General features: G+C 33.7%; 1 long non-coding RNA gene across 2 annotated transcripts; it reads left to right on the plus strand.

The window, feature by feature from the left end:
- Positions 1-4,428: 4,428 nt before the first annotated feature.
- On the plus strand, positions 4,429-5,547 carry LOC149249069 (uncharacterized). Of its 2 annotated transcripts, XR_016265810.1 has the most exons (3): positions 4,510-4,707; positions 4,864-5,350; positions 5,451-5,547. It is a non-coding gene; the product is annotated as an uncharacterized LOC149249069 (long non-coding RNA). The 2 variants fall into 2 exon arrangements; XR_016265809.1 differs by having other exon boundaries at positions 4,429-4,707; positions 4,864-5,547.
- The last annotated feature ends 598 nt before the right edge of the window (positions 5,548-6,145 follow it).

Genomic DNA, 6,145 nt, shown 5'->3' on the forward strand with positions numbered 1-6,145 from the left:
TTAATCCAGAATATATATATATATATATATATATATATATATATATATATATATATATATATATATATATTCAAAAAAATGATAAAACTTGGATGCAAGAAAATAACAAATGGTTTAGTAAATGGGGTATTTCCTTGAATGTGTGTCCCATAAACAACGAAGAGATAAAAACTTCTGTTATGGTAAAGTTCCACAAGCATACTTGGGATAAGGAGCTAGGAAGAAAGAAAAAGTACTATATTGAAGTGTTTAATCCCACTTATAGTCATCAACCAAAAGCATACATAGAGGCCAATATCTCTTGGAGAGTCAAAATTCTTATTGCTTAGTTAAGGACTAATTCTCATCAACTCCCTTGTGAAACAAGGCGCTGGAAAAGGCCAAAAGAAGTGTGAGAGGAAAGAGTATGCATTTTTTGTTCTTCTGGAAAGATGGAAACAGAAAAACATTTCGTGTGAGGTCTTCAAAGACAACAGGGAAAGTTATGCAGATACTCTCGCAGCTAGCTCTTGGGATAATCTATTTAGCGAGGGGTTTGGATAATCTATTTACCTAGGGGTTTGTCGAGAAGCTAGGAGCATTTATTTTGAAGCTTCACAGAAAAATGACAGAATACATCAAGCAAATAAAGAAGCAATCTATTCCATAGACTATCTTTAGCCTCGTAAATGTTAAAATAACTTCCTTCTTCCTTTCTTTCTTTATATATACATATATATAAAACTTAAATCCAAATTAGAAATTAATTTTATATTGGTTAAAAATTAATTTTTATTTGAATCCCAATTAAAGTTAGATGTAATTTAAAAAACCAAAACATATATATATTATATTCCACATTGGAAATTGAATTTATATTGGTTAAAATAAACATATATTTAAATCCAAAATAAAATTTAATGTAATTTGAAAAACCATCAAATTTGTATTTTATATTTAAGTTTGTAACTAGATTCTTTTGTAATTATATTAAAAGACACATGTGAAAACGTTTAACCACTCCACCTAAATTTACAGAATAATATGCACGTTGAGAATGAATGATGAAATATTATTTTAAAACAAATGAAACGGGACGGTTAATATGTTTTTTATACTAAACTGAGGGCGATGATGCCAATGACAAATAATTTATTCAAAAGCTAGAGGCTTATGTCACGGATTTTCAGTATTAAACCAAACAAAAATTATGTTAAAGAAAGCTACTAAGGGCGTTGGGGGATAAATCGTATTGAAAATGAAACTCTGTGAAACGGATTCCACCGAATGATGGTGATTTTATATAATAACACCATGCCGCAGTAGTGGTCCAAATTCCACTCATTTATAAAATGCCCATTAGCCGTTCGCATTATAAAAAATTGCTACATTGGATTTCGGAAATCAAGCAAAACCATATAAATTTGTTTGTGTTGGATTCCAGCTGGAATTACAGAAGACAAAGTACGTTGAAATCATTTTGCTAGATTCGAACGAAGGTGGTCCCAACATAAAGGTACTTTTTGGATAAACTCTTTCAAACGCACTCGATGGTTTTGGCTTTGGAAACTGCAGTGAGAACACTAATAGAGCAGCGTACAGAAAAAGAGAAAACTAATGGAGCGAAAGAGACAGAAAAATTATATTAAAAAAAAAAATTCCATATCTATTGTTAAATTCCATATCTATTGTTTTGATTGAGTAGATAATTTTTGGGTTTGGAGTATATTTTAAAAATGGTTTTTGTTTGGTTAAAAGTTTGTTTTTTTCTAATGTACCAAAATATGTTAATAGCTTAAGATTTAGATGAGGCATCATCTTGGAAGAGTGAAAGTCTACTTCCTTACCGATCGCTAAGGGATAATTCCAAGTGTCATGGTTTTCCTTGAATAAGGGTGATGAGTCAACCCACATTCACGACTAACAACTCGTCGTGGTTGTCCTCACCACTGGTTTCACTAGTAATGGCAATATGAAAATTACTACATATATTGTAAAAAGATATTTGTAAGAAATTAATGTCTTAGATTAATTTTTGTACAACTTGTTTTTTTTTTAAGTATATTTTCTAGTCAAATCGAGGAACTAAAATTACTATAAGAGATCGCGATGGAAGGCAGTGGTCGCTCTATCTCTAGAAGATTTTCAGCTCCGAGACTATTCCTTTTACCTGAAACCCCCTCATTTTGGTGCCACTGCTACAAATCTGTAATTTGTAAATCTGGGGGCAGGATTTTTTTGCAACAAGGTTTTCCCTACATCCATGATAAGGACATCACTCCAGATATCTCAAACTTTTTGGTCTTGGTGAAACCAATCATAGCGGGTATCCTATGTATGTAGGTGAAATTTGTTGACTTTATCTCTACACCAGCACTTGGAATTCAAGATCAAATAGGAATCCCCTTTGTCTTTATGCAACTCCTACATGGGGTAGGAAGATTCAGGAAGAACGTTCGATTAAAGATTACAGAATAGCCAAGGATGCCTTAATCTTCTTAGTCTCAAGATTAAATGGAGAAGCCAAATGTCGGGAGGCTCCCTCTTCGTCTCACTCACAATCCTTTAAGGGATTCTCTAAAGCCATGGCTCTCATAGTGAACCTCCAAAGATCTCCCAGGTCCAATCTTCATCATTGAACAAGCATAAATATTATTAACCCAGAGGTGCATAACCCCCAATCTGACATTTTTTGCATATCATATAAGCAAAATGTCATTATTTTTTGTTTTAATGGGTTTTGGCCATCGACATTTATGCTTTGAGAATGGGTGAATGAAACCTTGTCCCCAAATGCAAAACTACTTTTTCGTTCAAATGGTCTCTTTGTGGTTTATTTCAAAAATCCAAAGGTTCTTCGTAGGGTTCTTAATTAAGGACCCTAGTTTTGGGGCGGCTCTAGGCTTTTCAACCATGGTTTCCTAAATTTAACCCTCTATTAGTTTGGGTAAGACTCCCTAATATGCCCATTCATTTGACAAATCAGGGTATCTTGGCTTCAGTGGAAAACTGATTTGGTCGTTTTATTAAGATAGATATAAATAGGCTTGGGAGGGGTATTATAACCTTTGTATGCATCTCTCAACAAAGGGTTGCTTGACCCAATCTTCATCAAATGGAATGGGCTAACCTTTTCACAAACAGTGGACTATAAAAACACATATTTCCGCCACAGGATCTGTAAATAGCCACGTCATCTCCAAAATGCTTGCCCTTCTTCTCAAGAGCTTTCTCCTCCCTTAGATGTCAATAAAAAGAATATAGGATGGCAAGAGCCAAAAGATCCAAAAGGATCTAAGAATTCCTCAAGCAAGTCAACATGTAACAACAAAAAACTTTTGTAGCCAAATCTAGTCCTTTAGTCTTAGCTCAGCCCACAAGTGCCATCTCATCCCTGAGATTTCCAGGTCCATCCCTTGATTGGAAAAAAAATAAGATAAACATAGCCATGATCTTGCCTTTCTCCAGCAAAAACGTTTTCATAAATCAAATCACTCGAATAGTGATAAAAAAAACAATCACTATTGTAGACCCTCCATAAATGGAATTGCCTCAGTGATTATCTCCACACCAACTGCTCCTAACAACTCCTCAAAATGGGTTGAGCCCACGATCATTCCCGGCCTCAAAAGCCAAAACCATAATATATTTATTGGGATATTCAATCTCATGTTAACTTGTATTTTGATTTTGCATTTGCGCACTGAGCGACGAATCCAAAATTCTTAACTTTTCATATAATCTCTCGTTTAAAAGATAATACAATTTTTAATGTGTAAAAAAAAAAAAATTGTAAAATATTTAGCAAATATTTATTAAAATTACAATTTGATTTCTGTACTAATCTAAGTGCTTAAGAGATTTTCAGCAATTCAAACATAGAAAAACTCATTTTAAATAACAAAGAAAACATAATCTCACCCACGATTGTATAATCATATTTAAATTAAAAATACTTGATGTAAGGAGTTTTATTTGCCTGGAAAACAAAGGAAATTTCTGGAAATTGAGATTATCGCTGTTAAGTTTCAAGATTTTCGGTGCCTTAAAAGTTTTTGATGGTGTTGAATTTATTTCTACGATTAAAAATAGGATTAAGCACTTTTAACAATGTCATTAAAAAAGACGTTGTCTACCAAGGCCACAAATTCACCTGCACAGAAGAACTCTACCGGAATCTGGTAAAAAATTCAAAAAATCAGAATATTGAAGCGTTTGAATTTTTTTATGGTGGAAATAGATTCAACACCATCAAGAACCATCACTAATCTCTAAGGCACTCAAAATCTTGAAATTTAACAACTATAATCCAAATTTTCAAAAAATTATGCCGAATTTTATCATAATCTTACCAAAATTTTCTATTATTTTCCAGAATAATTATAGTTTCTTTACATTGCGCCATTAAAAACCCCAAAACGGAACCGGCTCAGTGAACGCCCAAAATAAAACTGGTTTGACATTAAAAAAAAAAGGGTTTTTTTAGAGCTCCCATTACGTACTGTCCGAATGGATAGTCACTCATTCTAATTTTGGTGGTTGTACATACAGAGGAAAGGTCTTTAGTGAGTGCCAATTATATAATAATTTGTCGGTTGGGAAGGCCGACCATATATTGGTATTATTGCTCTTCAGAGGGCAAAACAGGGAATGGATGTCAGAGCAGAGAAATTTATTGCCTCCAACCCATCCGAATCGACAGGAGCCATGGCGTTGTTGTATTGATAGGTGAGAGCGTTTTTCTTTGTTTCCAGTTTCTCAAATAGATTTACATGGTAGACAGACAAGTGTATATATGTATTCATGCATAGATACATCTGTATTTATGACATCTGTTGTTAGTGGTGATAGGTTTTAATGGTTTTTGCTGGATTTCTGTTCCAGAACCTCAAATGAAAGTGTCACCAGAAGAAAAATGAGGATTTTTTTGATAATATTCCATCCCCACCATGTAAAGAAGAAGGTCAATGACCACCTGGGGTCATTATTTTCGGATGCTCAGCACAATCCCGTCTGAGAACAATCGAAGGGGGAGGAGTGAGAAGATATTGCATTGCACTTTTGTCAATAAACTCCTTTGAATCTACTCTCATTCTTTTCTTCTGCTTTGAATAATGCAAATTCATGTATGATGTCATATATACAGACAAATGCTTGAAGCAGAAGCAGCTGAAGGAGGCGGTTTGAAAGTGCTTACATCCGGCAAGTTGCTGTTTGGCTATTATCACAAATTCCTGTAGGTTAGTTTTAGTTCTCTGGTTGCTAGAAACCCATGTGAACCATTCACATGTCTCCAGATTTTATTGCCTATTGCCTATTTGTATGGCTGGGAGGGGATTTCACATTTATTGTGGGCGTTTTTCAAATTTAGGCTTTTGTGATCTATATCTTTATAATTGAAATATTTATGGAAAAATCACATAATTGTGAGTGATTTTTTCATGGGTAATGTGGGCGTTTTTCAAATTTAGGCTTTTGTGATCTATATCTTTATAATTGAAATATTTATGGAAAAATCACATAATTGTGAGTGATTTTTTCATGGGTAATCCAGTATGCTTTCTATCATGATTGTCTGAAGGGGCAAGGTTATATTGGGTTGTGTGTTCTATTTCAATAGCATTTGTTGGCTGTTTGGAATCTCATTACTAGCTAGTTTTAATCTGATGTCTATTTAATCCATTCAAACGATATTTTGATAAAATTCAGCAGATATTTTTGTAAATCCAGGTTACAACTTCAAAATTTTGAGTGCTTTAGAGGTTTTCGATGGTGCTGAATCTATTTCTAACATCAAAAACATGATTCAAACCGTACAATTGCAACATTTCTTAAAATTTGTTTACCTAATTCCAACCACTTTTAATTTTCCAAACCATTCCTTCTAAACCAGGCTGTGAATTTGTGAATTTGTTGCAGGATTAAAATTTAGTTTTGACAAATTCAGAGCAAGAACAATTTTGATTTTTTCAAAGAGGAAACGGCATAATTCATAAATGTTAGTTTGTAATATTATTGTGCCTGCCCTTAGATCCAAGCAAGTTTACTTAAACGAGAGCCAAACATATTTCTCAACTTCTAAGCTAAGTTGTACAGGAATCCGTATCCTTAAAAGTAGCTTGTTACCAGAAGCAAATTGCCCTATGTTTGCTAGTTGTTGGTCACA

The sequence above is a fragment of the Pinus tabuliformis genome, chromosome 7 (assembly GCF_031772625.1).
Source record: "Pinus tabuliformis cultivar Carrire ecotype Pingquan chromosome 7, CPIR1, whole genome shotgun sequence".
Lineage (NCBI taxonomy): Eukaryota > Viridiplantae > Streptophyta > Pinopsida > Pinales > Pinaceae > Pinus > Pinus tabuliformis.